The sequence below is a fragment of the Piliocolobus tephrosceles genome, chromosome 2, assembly GCF_002776525.5.
Source record: "Piliocolobus tephrosceles isolate RC106 chromosome 2, ASM277652v3, whole genome shotgun sequence".
NCBI lineage: Eukaryota > Metazoa > Chordata > Mammalia > Primates > Cercopithecidae > Piliocolobus > Piliocolobus tephrosceles.
The window spans coordinates 38,172,442-38,186,373 of record NC_045435.1 but is presented as its reverse complement, the minus strand read 5'-3'; the positions used below and the strand labels follow the sequence as shown (position 1 = coordinate 38,186,373).

Genomic DNA, 13,932 nt, shown 5'->3' with positions numbered 1-13,932 from the left:
ATGTAAAATCTGTTCCATTATTTATGTAGTATTTTTATAACATACTTTAAGTAAATCTATTTAGAAAAAAATCTGTGTGTTAATACTAAATTAGAAAGCAGTATCATTTTCCATAAACAGATCAGTAAAAATAAATATCACACTGCGCTCTGGAGTCACAGAGACCTGTGTTCAAACCCTGCTCCACTACTTAATGCCTGTGTGTTCTTGGGGCAGTTATTTAACCTCTCTGAGCTTTTGCTTCCTCACAAAAGTAATACTAAATATCTCATAGGCATGTCAAGAGGATTAAATAGAATGGCATATATATGGTGCCTAGCACAGATCCTGGCAATAGTAGGCTCTCAAAAAAAAGAGTTGTTTTACTGTTTTCCCTTCCACAGCACTTCTTTAATCTACTTATTTCAGTTCCTACTTAGAGCAGCCTCCTCCAATGCTGTAACGTAGAAGGATATTAAAAAGAGTAAAGAGCGATGAATGGTGAGGCAGGCAGCAGAAATGAGGGGTGATATGGTGTCATGGAATTCTCTTATTCTCCAACTTAGCTAGAGTTACTGGGCTGTAAGGGACCTCAAAAGTCATCATTCCAGTCTCTCACTCAAGCAAGCAAGGACCCCTTCAGTGTCATGACAGATACGTGTCTAGCCTATGCTTTCTTACTTGTCAAGTTGGGAAATTCACTATTTGATAAGAGAGTTAACAGAAAAATGTCTTGTTTATAAATAATCCCCAAACTACTGACACTCACTCCTCTGATCCTTAAGTACCATCTACTTGTCTCTGTCCTGTTTTCTAGAGCTACGAGAACATATTATTTTATCCTTTTATATAAACCCTTCCAAATAACTGAAAGCTGATTTTATAAATTTCCTTAGTAGTCTCTCCTCTCAGCTGAATACTACAGTCCTCAACTGCCCCTCATGGCGATGGTCTCTAGGACCCTCGTCCATTGGCAGCTCTGCCGCCAGCACCTTTCTCCCTGAGTCAGTCCACCTACCTCCTAGCAGAGAAGGGTCTCAGGGCAGAACAGGCAGTGAACAAGATCACTTTTGTTAATGAGTCTGAGATTAAATTAGCCTTTCAACAGTTGCAGGGGGTTGCTGACCATGGCTTTTTTTTTCACATGTCAAATCAGATCACAGCCCCCTCGCCCCATCTTGTTTGTGTGACAGGACAGCAGTCAGTCAATTAAAATTCCTCTGACTACCACATATGTCATCAGAGCCGAGGGTGGAGCGGGGCCAACTGTGATGGTGGTCAACAGCATTGTCCTTGGCTGACAGGAGGCTGAGCCCAATGGAGAAGATCAGTTCCTTGTGTTTGGTGAGGAGGAAGTTGCTGAGGTTACTTCAGAAAGCTGCTTTCTGTGTGGGCCTGCTTCCTCCACTGCCTCATTCTCTGATGTTCTCAGAACCGAAGAGGCCAAGGCTGCAAGGATAAGCAACCAGAGGGGGAGAGGCTATACACAGCAGCTGGTGTGTGTGGGTGTGAAAGTTACCCTCACCAAACTTCACCAGAGATCTACTCCATGTGACAGAGCCAGAAACCCATGGGAGTCTAGAAACATCTGAACATTTAGCTGAGTGTTCCAATTTCAGCCATCTGTTTGTTATTATATGGAAGTGGCCTCCTGTGGCCAGTGGTCAAGTGTAAAAGCACTCTAGGAGGTGGCGCTGATGGGAGTTCTAATATAGAATAGTTTTCACAAATAATTAGAGCAGCATTATTTATTGAAATGTTAATTACTGTTTATTTTCTAAGCTTTCTTGATGCAGAGGTTTGTGCAAGGGGGAAAGCAGAAGAGATACAAGATCAAAGGTTCATCGAGACTTTTGTGAAAGCCCATGGAAGAGATGATGCAGGTGGCTTAGAGGTGAAAGGAGAGGGAGAGAATGCTTTTGAAATGCAAGAAGGGAGGGCAGGGGATGGTTGTATGGGTCCCATGAGCAGTAGAAACCCAACTAACTCTCTGTCCGTGCTCCCAAGGGGTAGCAACCTCAGGTGTGATGGCTCATACCTAGAAAGGCAGTGTGCTTTGCTCATGGGGCCCAGCCTCAGTAGATATTCTCATTCCCCACTGTGGCATGGGGGCAGGGAGCTGCCGGACTTCACAGGCCGCTATGGGCTCAGATAGTAAGGGTGCCAATGGCAACCAGGACGGACTAGGGACTTGAGGTCCTTCCATCATTTTCCAGGTACCAGGTGAACTTCTTGAATTCTGACTGGGCTGCAGGAAAGGAAGGTGACGCCTGCATGACCCAATTACGGTCTCTTGTTTAACCGGCAGAATGGAGGCTCACAGGATTAAGTTGAGCTAAAGGAAATTTTCAAAGTGATGATTTCTTATGTACTTGGATTCATGGACGGAAATTCATATCCTGTACATAATATAATCTATGTGAGAAGGGCAGGATTTCACTGTAAACACAGTTCCTGAATTATTCTTAATTTAGAAGTGATGCAGCTCAGGACTGGGTTGTCTTCTTATACCCAGCCTGCTGCACAATTGCTAATAAAGTAGGATTGTCAGCCACAGCCCCCAGGACTTGACACTCCCCTTTAATTAAACTCTGCTGGGTCCATAGTTCCCTGACATTACCTGAGAGTGAACATAAGACATTTGCAATGAATTTTTATTTTTACTGCTACTGTAAATTGTATTTTTAAAACCCTTCCTCCTTAAAGCAGAAACACATACCAACCATTATATGAATAAAAAGACATGCCACAGATTGGGAAAAATTATTTGCAAAAGATATATTTGATAAAGGACTGGTATCCAAAATGCACAGAGAACTCTTATAACTCAAAGATAAAAGAACAAACAGCCCGACTTAATAAGGAGCAAAAGATCTGAACATATACCTCACCAAAGAAGGTGCACGGACAGCAAATAAGCATATGAAAAGATGGTCAGCATCATATGTCATTACAGAATTGCAAATTAAAACAGTAAGATACCACTACACATCTACTAGAATGGCTAAAATCCACAAATCTGACAATACCAAATGCTGCTGAGGATGTGGAGCAACAGGAAGCCTCATTCATTGCTGGTAAGAATGCAAAACTGTAAAACCGCTTTGGGAGGTAGTTCAGCAGTTTCTTAAAAAACTAAATATACTCTTACCATATGATCCAGCAGTCACACTTCTAGGTATATTTATTCAATTGAATTGAAGACTTATGTTCACACAAAAACCTACACATGAGGTACTTGCCACCAAATGATTTTCAACATTATACAACTTCAGTTATGTATGATATCCTCATGATTAAACACCATCTTAAGAGCATAAGGTAGAATCTTAACTAGTTGTGTAGGTCACAACTAAGAAAAATATATGAATATGTATAGCCACTTTTATTCAAAAACTGGAAGCAACCAAGATGCCCATCAGTTGGTAAAGCTGTGGTATATCCAGACAACGAAATATTTTGTGGTAATAAATGGAAATGAGCCATCAAGATGTGAAAAGACATGGAGAAAACTTAAATGCACATTGCTTAATGAAGATGCCAGTCTGAAAAGGGCACATACTGTATGATTCCAAAGATAGAACATTCTGGAAAAGGCAAAACTGTGGAGACAGTAAAAAGATCAGTGGTTGTCAGGGGTTGGGGAGAGGTGGGAAGGGTGAACAGGCAGAGCTCAGGGGATTCTTAGGGCAGTGAAGCTATTCTGTATGATACTATAATGGTGGATGCATTACATTATATGTTTGTCAAACTCCATAGAACTGTACAACCCAAAGAGAGAACCTTAATGTAAATTATGGGCTTTAAATAATAATAACAACGAAGCAACAATGGCTTAATTGTAAGAAATACATCACACTAGTGCAAGATGGTAAAAATAGGGGAAATTGTGTGCCACAAAGGGAGTAGATGGGGATTCTTGTACTATCTGCTCAATTTTTTGAAAATCTAAAACTGTTCTAAAAATAAGTAGTCTCTTAATTAAAAAAAAAAAAAACACACACACTAACCACATACACGGATTTCTGGTAAAGTAACTAAATTAATAATGTGACATTTTAGAGGGCTGCTAGACTAGTGGGAAAGAAAATGAGCATCAATTTCACAGTCCACATGTTCACTTCCCCACCTTGCACCCTTGGAATCAAATGCTATACATAGAACGTTGTTGCGAAAAGTCTCCTTTTGTATTTCTGCTTTCTATTTTGACACTTTCTGCATTTTTCTGGTGCAGAACCCTAGACTTTTATGTCAATTCCTTAGGTACATTAAAGAAAAGGCCCCAGTTTTCTAAGGGCCAGATCAATTTTTAAAAATAGCTTTCAGTTCCATGTTTCTGAAGGAACATTCTTAGAAATGTAATGAGTTTCTTGTTTCTTTGAGGGGCGATACAATTTTAACTTGTACTTTAAAAGTAAATTTTACATAGTTAAGCATTAGAAGTTGAGTATTTTTCTTGGTGTGAGCCAAAAGTTTGCAGTCTTAGCATTTGTATCATACCAGTAAGTGACCGAGGTAGGGTAGGACGGACCCTCACTCTCATAAACTCTGTCACGTCCTCCACTCCCATCCTAGGCTGGCTTTTTCTGCCTCCCTAGCTGCCCTGGGGAATCTTCTTTTATTTACTTTCTCATGATGCAAATTCATACCTACCATTCATGCATGCTAAGGAAGAGGCAATGTATACTGTTTCCTTGCATTTAATCAATTTCTGAACCCAGAAACTAGGACCCAGGGACACATTTTTATCTAGATGTCTTCAAGCGAGAAGTCAGAAAAGCAAGGGACACCAAGAGGTATTTTCAGGATTCCACAAGTGAATGCAAAAGACTGTCTGTCTTTACTATCTCTCAAAATCACATGGTGGCTTCAGCAGCAAAATACACTTATTTGAACCGAAGACTGAATTTGCTTATATTAAAAGGTAGGTTCAGGAGAAAGTTGTCGAAAGGGTAAGCATTAGGGTGTATGCATTTTAGAAAAAGTACCATTGTATTGGGGATAAGTATAGCCTTCAGATGTGCAGTTACTTTAGCAGAACGGGCAGTGTGGAAGATGAGAAAGATGGGCGCCTGGGTAGAGCCCAGGCTAGTGACAACCGCAGCACATGGGGAACCAGCAACCCCATACCCAGGGTCTAAGTGAGGTCTCTGGTCTGATGGAGACAAGGCAGAGTGGAGTTGAGGTGTGCTGGGGCGTGCCCAGAATCAGGAGCTCTTCAGAAGTGTGTGGAGGAGGGTTCATCCCTGGGGGCAGGCCACAGGGGCCAGGGGAGACCTGGACCACAGGACACGGAAGCAAGGCTAAGCCAGAGAAGGACTGTAGTGTGGGAAACTGATGGGCTCACAACTCACCCCATGGACACGGACACTAAAGACCAGGATCTAGCGGCAAGGCAACATCCAGAGCACCCGTCCTTCGTCACCTGCCTGTCGTGTATCTCAACACCTCATGGAAGGAGTTGGCTAAGGTTTCAGAGGTGGTGCCAGGGCTGCATAGGAACTGGCAATCACTATTGACTCTAGTAACACACAAATATGCACATTTTTGATGCTTTACCTTTGTTCCTATCCATCTTTGAATCTCAGTAATATTTCCCATTTTCCAATAACACCTTAAAATTCACAGATGTAATTGCACCATTTGGAATTTCTAGTTTTTAAAAATTTCCTTCATTCAATCAACAAATTCTTAACTAGCTCAGACTGAATGAAGGCCTTGGACTGGTCTTGAGATCCAGGGTGAGCTAAGAAGTGTGGTCCCTGCCCTCCTAGAGACCATAGTTGAATGCAGGAGACCTACACTGACCTAATAAAGTTGAGGTACTTGCCACCAAATGATTTTCAACATTACACAACTTCAGTTATGTATTATATCCTTATGATTAAACACCATCTTAAGAGCATGAGGTAGATTCTAACTAGCTGTGTAGGTCACAACTAAAAAAAATTTCCCCCTAGTCTCTTGTCTCAGGAATAGGTTTATCAATATATCTGTTCTCCTTCTGTTCATATTTTAAATGGTTAGGGTGCCTGCATAAACATTTGTCAAGGATAACACTGTAGAGAGAACTTCCTGGGAGAAGGACAGTCTAAGTGATTTAACTTCCTTTCCAATTTAATTATTCTGTATTCTAGCTATTCAGTAGGATTTACAATCTAATCTTACAATCTCAGGACTTCTTCTGATAGGTTATACAGAAGATGGTCTATTATTTAACAAATAACATAACTATGTAAAATATTTCTAATACCAATGAAATATATACAGCAGCACATTTAAAAATTAAATATCAATAAACTACCAATACCTATGATGTTACCTTGCAGAACTCAAAGTAGATACCTGATTCCCAAACTTGTTATCTTTTCAATCTTTGCCTGAGAATATTAAACCAGTATTCAAAAGACTGTGACTCTGAATTTAAGTGGCCTATTTGTCTAAGGGTGTGCATTTACATATTCTGAGAAACTGTCATTTCTTTACAAAGCATATGACATTTGCCATTTTCTTTATAACCTCACTTAGAAGAAATAAAATGAGGTAATATTCTAAATGTAAAAGTTGCTTGAAGGTTAAGTTCATATTTTTTTTCTATGCATGCAGGGGGAAGGGATATAATACATAACAAAACTAACACATTTTAACAAATGGCGGTGTATTTAAAATTTAGGGAAGCATGAAGATCCGTGAAAGCACCTTATGTAAAATATTTATTTGAGTATAAATTAAGTGTACACTACAAAGTAAAATGAAATAGATTGGGGTATATAGAACACAGGCAATATGACTAAACTTGTTAAAAAAAGAAAACAGTGGTTTTCTAAATCAGTGATTTTTTTTTTTTTTTAAGTTTCCATTTCACAACAGAGGTGGGGACAGGGCACTGCACATTCAAAGACTTACTTCCCTGTGGCATCTTTGTGACCAAGGCACGTAAGACTTCTCCGAACACTTAAAATGTGCATTTGTCAACCTGGGCTTGTAGTTTTCAAGTCGGTGATGCAGAATCATAGAGTTGCAATTTTTGCAGCTCCCTACTACTTCCATCACATGCTTTATCTGGAAGACTTGAAGGGTCTGCCACCACACAGAGGCATTACTGCCTGAAAGAAATTTTCTGGTAAAAGGTGTCACTCTACTCTTTAGCAATGTGAGTAAGGGATGGCCTCTTTTGAAAAGTGTCTCAATTTCAGCTTTACTCAAATCTTATTTAAGATTGCAAGCAATCTTAACTTGCACTAGCTGGCTACAGTTTTAGTGTGAGGAGTTGGAATTTTTAAGAAGGACAGTATTTGTAAACCAATTTGATCTTTGCATTTGGCAGATTGCAGACAAAATACTGAATTTGAGTTGCATTTTCACTGTGGATGGCCTATTTGCATACAAACAAAAGAGATTATTTTTAAAAGAGACTTTCTGTGTTTTTGTTTTGGTCTCTTGGGATGACTGTGGTAAGGAAGAAGGGACCAGGCCATTTTCATACCTTGGAGTTTACATATTGTGTTTATGTCACCCTGTATTCTTTCTTCCTCACCATCTACTTTCAATTCATTGGTGGCCAGTTTTAGAGTCTTCATCACCTCTAGTCTGGACAATTGATTGCAACAATGACTCCCTTTATTATCTTTCATGGAAAACAATTTGATTATGAAACTTCCTTCCTTTAAAGACCCACGCCTTACTCCTCACGAGTTAGTGGTCACGCTTCTTAGCAAGACACACAAGTCCTTTCAAAGTGTGAATTCAATTTTTCTCTTCTGATTTTATCCCCCAACGCATACAATTGCCTCCACAGCCCATACAACAGTTACACTTGAACCATTCACTATTCCGTGACCATCTTCCCCACTATCCCCCATCCCTAGAACCTTTGAAAACGTTTTGCCTTCTTTACCTTTGTGGAAGCTGTTTCTTCTGCCTGGAATGTCTTCCCTGCTTTCTCTACTGCAATACTCCAGTCTTCCTTTCAGATTCAGATCACTCCACAGTTGGAGCCTGAACCCTTCCCTGTTTTTCTCACCATATCTTTATCTTCCTTAGTCCCTCTTCACACTATTTATTTTTCCATTATAACAGTTTCCTCATCCTGTTAAAAATTCACTGCTCATACAGCTGGCCTGCTCTGAATTCCACAAGTTTGGGGAACGTGTTTCATTTCCCTTTACTCCTGGTACTTAGCATAGTAACAGGCCCAGAGTGGAGGCTCAGTTAAGTATCTATTTATTAAAGTCAATATCTCTTAACTGATTACTATGAGCTAGGCACTCTGCTAGAACTCTAAGGCACTCTAAGTATTTTAAATGCATTACTTCATTTAATCTTCACAATAAATATTTAAAAAAAAAGTTATAGGTGAGGAAACTGCCTTTCAGAGGGTTTTGTTCAGCTGCCAAGGATCACACAGCTAGTGTGACCCTCAAGCTTTTAGCAGAATATAGAATTGAATGTGTTTTCATTTCTAGCTGATAATGCTATGTGACTACTGTTAGAATGTTGGATTGATGTCAGTGTCCGTTTTTTGGACAGAATACTGAGCAGCTGGGCACCTTTTGATTAAGTTCTTAGCCTTGTCCCTGGTCATCACAGTGGTCACTTGTTTCTTCCTACTCTGAGCTATGTACTTGATATTTCTTCATTCACCCTCTTATTCCTTACCCTCTGAACGTGGAAACCATTCAGCCTTCTAAGTGATGAAGAAACTGAGGCTCAAAGAAGGCAATAACCTGTCCAAAGTTCCTTTAATCATAGGAAATATTTTTCCTAAGGCCCCCAGAACTGAATGGTTCTTGACTGGGACCCTCAGCCAATGCCTGAAGAGTGTGTAAAGGGATTACTCTGCCTGATTGTTTGAAAATAAAATTAGAAACATTTAAGGGGCTGTGTTTTGGCTTGTTTTTCTTTTTTTCTAACTTTTCCCCTGCAACCGTGAACACTTAACAAGCCAGAGAGATCTCCTGGAAACAGAATCTTGGGTCAGCCATAGAATGGACACATTAACTTTTCTACTGCCTGTCATCTAAACTCTCTGTTTCCTTCAAATTTACATGTCTGTATTGAGCCCCAGTCAAGTTTCCCCCTCTCCCCCAATTCAGTTTCTTCCAACACTCAGAGATCTTGGAGAGCAGAATGTAAATGGCCTTTTCCTTAGAATCTTATCTCCTCGAAGGAGTGGAATGGCTGGGTCCAGACTTGCAAATAACCTTCATTTCTGGACTCCCAGTTCTCACCTTCCTTGATCCATAGGTTGTTCCTTCTTCCTTGTTGGGGCCTCACTTTCCAGACCACAGCTCTTAGACTCAAGCATCTGCAGCATCCAAGCAGCTGATATAAATGAGGCAAGCAGGTTGCATAGGAAGAGGATAGCTTATACCCCATTGGAAGTTGGGCAGCCTCTGCCAGATTCACCAGTTGTTACCATGCGTATAGTCATTCTAAGTTAGTAGGAGGTTGTTCAGTTAGGACTTTACGTTTTGAGGTGAAAGCCTCTCAGGGTATGTAAATTATTAATATTACTGCTGTTAAGGAAATTAAGGAGCCTATGGATGATAAAATGTTTCATGCAGTATATGCATCTGGGATTATTAGCACACTGCTACTAGATATTCTAATTCTCCAGAAGAGCTGGAAATCTAAACTTATGTGAATTCTCCAGATTTTTGAAATATTCGCAATTAATTATGATTAAGGGTTTCTTTTTGTTGTTGTTGTTGTTTTGATGACTCTCTGTCTAGGGACCATTTTTAGTCCATAAGCTTTTGCTTTTCAATCTCTGGCTTTTACCTTTATCATATGGTTGCCAGAACTTGTTTTGGACTTGGCTCGACACAGCTCTCTCCAAGCTCAAATCTTTTCATCCACAAATGTTTCTTGTTGCTAGAAGTAATGTCTTCCTTCCCTGATCTGCCATAATAATATATAGCATGGTTGTTCATAGCTTGGCTCTGGGATCAGATTGGCATTTGGAATCCTGGTTCTGTTGTCAGCTATGTAACTAAGCAAGACTCCGTTTTCACTTGTGGAAAATCAGGGATGATAGTACTTACCTCCTGCGGTTATGATGATTAAACGAGATCATATATGACACAATAGAGTATGCCATAATTCCTGTTAGAGGCTAAGACATATTAGCTATGGTGATATCTCTTCCCATAGAAGCTTCTAAACAGGATTTCCATCTGATTCATCTTCATCTTTCCAACATTAAATAAAACTTTATTGAATAAATTAATAGTCAAATAGTTCCAGCCCCCTACTTTCTAGCTCTGACTCACTACAGCCTGGGCCCCAATATAATATTCCTAAAATATTCAATTTACAATTTTCTCACTCTCTCCTGAACCTCTGATGCACTAACAGAGGTCAGAGGTAAAATTGGTGGTTTATACCAAACCAGCCCCTCCAGACATTGAGCCATTATATAAATATTAGGATTTCACTGGTAAGTTTGCCTTTCTGGCTCCTCTTGAAATATAAGACTTGGCTGTTCTGAACCACATCCTTATACACAGGACAACACAGTGGTGACCAGAAGCACTCCTCGAAATGGGACTCGCCTGTGGGCGTAGACAGCTTCTGCCATTCATACGTCATGGAGCTGTACATAAACCACAGGCCTGCATCACTCACTTCCGTCATCTGAGGATCTATGTTGGCCACTCGTGGCATAGGGGCTGTACCTCACTACTAGATTACTTTTCAACTTGATTTCATCCTGCTCAGCAGAGCAATGTAATTGTACTGAAGATTTGGCAATTTTAGTCAAAGAAATAACCCTTTTTCCATAATCCCACCAACCAGGAGGTAACTACTACGACAATTTTGACATATTTGTTTGCTTTTTTTTTTTTTTTTTTTGCCTCTTGGGGCACACCCTTGCTCCAGCATCATCCCCACCTTAGGAGCAGCTGCCCTTCATTGTCCTGCTTTGTCAATCCTGTGTCACAATTGTCTTGTCTGGATGGTGGAGAGGCATAGTTTATGCACTGCCTCAAAGACTGCCTGTAAACGACACTTTCCCTTCCCCTTTCCCTCTTGTTTGACTCGTTCATCTGTCCTTGGCTGGTTTTGCATAAGCTGACTTTTCGGAGTTGTTGGGCAGCTCCTGATGCAAGATGAAAGAAAATTACTTCGTTTGTTTGTTTTGTAAACCAATGTTTATGCCAAGACTTGTGCAAATATGTTCTCAATTAAAACACTGGCTTCTCAATTCCTGATATGGAGCTTTCTTTCTAAAATTCTTCCTAGGCCAGGCGTGGTGGGTCATGCCTATAATCCAGCACTTTAGAAGGCCGAGGTGAGCAGATCACTTGAGGTCAGGAATTTGAGACCAATCTGGCCAACGTGACGAAACTGTGTCTCTACTAAAAATACAAGAAAATTAGCTGGGTGTGGTGGCATGTGCCTGTAATCCTAGCTACTGGGGAGGCTGAACCCCAGAGGTGAAGGTTGCAGTGAACTGAGATTGCACTACTGCACTCCAGCCTAGGTGACAAAGTGAGTGAGACTCTGTCTTTAAAACAAAAAAAATTGTTTCTACGTACTTACTTACTTAGAAGTCCAGAAAGCGAAAAAGCAGGTTTTCATAGACAACGTCATGAAAGCACTTACATGATTACTATTATAGAATAGAATTTTATTTTAATGTTTTTGGCATCCTACCTTACATAAAATTTATTTTAGGCGGCTTTGTTGCTTGACTTTCACCTGATTGAACTGCATTTGGCATGCCCTTCTCTTATCTATAGTTAGGAGATCTACTATAGCAACTTCTAGGTTATAGGTAAGAGTCCATCTGCTGGAAATCAATCAGAAAGGCAGAGCTAAAGAACTCTGACAATTAAAAATACAGGAAATAATAGATTTTAAAGCAAAGAATGCAAGTCCTAAAATATTTTTTTTCCATAGGGCTTCCTGTCCGTTATAAATTATTATATTCCTCATGGCATTGGCAAGTGCTAGTAGCCTCATCTTACAGAGGACACTGAAGTTCAGGAAGCTGATAGGTTTCCCAAAGTGATACCACTAATAAATAGAAGATGATTTATTAACTACTTATTATTTGACACCAACCAAACTAACTCAAAACCCTTGCATTTATCTAAGACATCATATGCCTACAGACAAATAGGAAACAGCTACCTTCATGCTCCTGTGAAACATCACACAGCTATAAAAAACTCTTATAAAAAATCACCTTTGATATATTTACCACAAAACTGAAATTCTTGAGAACAGAAATCATGTTTACTCATCTTTGCTTTATTTTTAATGTTTAGCACAGTGCCTGGAACAAAGATGCTGAATGAACTGAAAAAAATTTACTAAGAACATAGACAAATTGGAAGTGCCCAGGGTATCTGCTTGTACAACCATTTTTAAGACTCTTGATACATGTTGACAGATTGCTTTCCAGAAATGTTCTACCTGTTCGTATTCCCACAATCAGTAGTATATGAAGGTATACTCTTATTGCATACTTATTAGCATGATTACTCCCAACCATCCCAAAATCCACATAAATTGTAAATTTGTAAAAGGATAATATCTTATGTTTGAATTGGCATTTCTTTAATATTTAGTGAAGATGAACATTTTTAGTTTTTTTTTTTTTACTTTTTAAACTTTTAATTTTTTAAATAATTATAGATTCAAAATAAATTGACAATATGTATAGGGAAGTCCTGTGTACCCTTCACTCAGCTTCCTTCAGTGGTAACATCTTGCACACACAGTTTGTGTTACTATTCACCCACTGAGGGACTTTTTTCCCCCAGTTTGTTCCTATTATGAATAAAGCTGGTATAAATATTCATATACTGATTTTTTCAGGAGCATAGGCTTTTATTTTTCTGGAATCAAAACCCAAGAATGCATTGCTGGGTCATATATTAAATGTATGTTTGATTTTATAAGAAACTGCCAAAGTGTTTTCTAGGGTGACTTGACCATTGTATATTCCCAACAAGCAATGGATGCATGATCCAGTTTCTCTGCATCCTGCCAGCATTTGGTGGTATCACTATTTTTTATTGTTTTAACCATTTTTATAGGTAGGTAGTGGTTTAATTTTTTCATAAAGGCAAATGATGTTGACTGTCTTATGTGGTTGTTCACCATCTGTATATTTTCTTTCGGGAAATGTCTTTTTATATCTTTTGCCCATTTTTCTAACTGGATTGTTTGTTTTACTGTCTAATCTGGTACAGGAAAATATCTCATTGGTGTTTGAATTGACATTTCTTTAGTATTTAGTGAGAATGAACTTTGTCATGTTTATTTCTTTTTAAAACAATTACTGAATTATTAACTGCATTAATTGCTTTTGTCATTTCGTAATTGTGGGTTTCTATTTCTAAATAGACTAAAAAAAGGTATCAGTGATTTCATTTGTGTTCATCACAGTACCTTAAACTATCAGACTCTTGATAAAGATTTATTGTTTAGTAGGTTGAAAATAATTGTAAGATTGGGGTGATAATCTAGGTTGACCTTTGGGTAGTTGAGTATTTTAGGTTTATCCAGTTTTACCAGTTTCTGGCCTGTATTGACTAATTGGTTCACTTAACCAATGTTCATTCCTTTTATTTTTACTTGATGTTTTAGTGCAAATCTGATTAATTTGATGCCTAATAATATAGAGCTGTGACATTAGGGTTGTTTGGCTTATTATATTCCTGCCACTACAGAAAGATTAATTTTGACTCCAAGCTTTCTAAGAAAATGTTTTAATACTTCTCTATTGCAATCTCCAATGGGGTTTTTTTCCCCCCATTCTGCTTACTGATGTAAATTATAAATGATCCCTGAAATTTCTCTTGGGCTTGTTTTCTTCTTTATATCACCAGATTCACCAGAGGCTTAACCTCTGCAAAGCCTCAAATCTCAGCTTGCCTCTGAACTGACACTACGGAATAGAATCTGTATGTGTACTGAAAATCCAACATGTAAAAT

General features: G+C 39.0%; 1 protein-coding gene and 1 long non-coding RNA gene across 4 annotated transcripts in view; one reads left to right on the top strand and one right to left on the bottom strand.

The window, feature by feature from the left end:
* The window catches only part of LOC113225204, a 28,769-nt gene that overhangs the window by 2,429 nt on the left and 12,408 nt on the right, over positions 1-13,932 (top strand). The window lies entirely within an intron of this gene.
* Positions 1-13,932, bottom strand: part of CD86 (CD86 molecule) — a 63,834-nt gene that overhangs the window by 44,507 nt on the left and 5,395 nt on the right. The gene's annotated exons all lie outside the window — the stretch shown is intronic.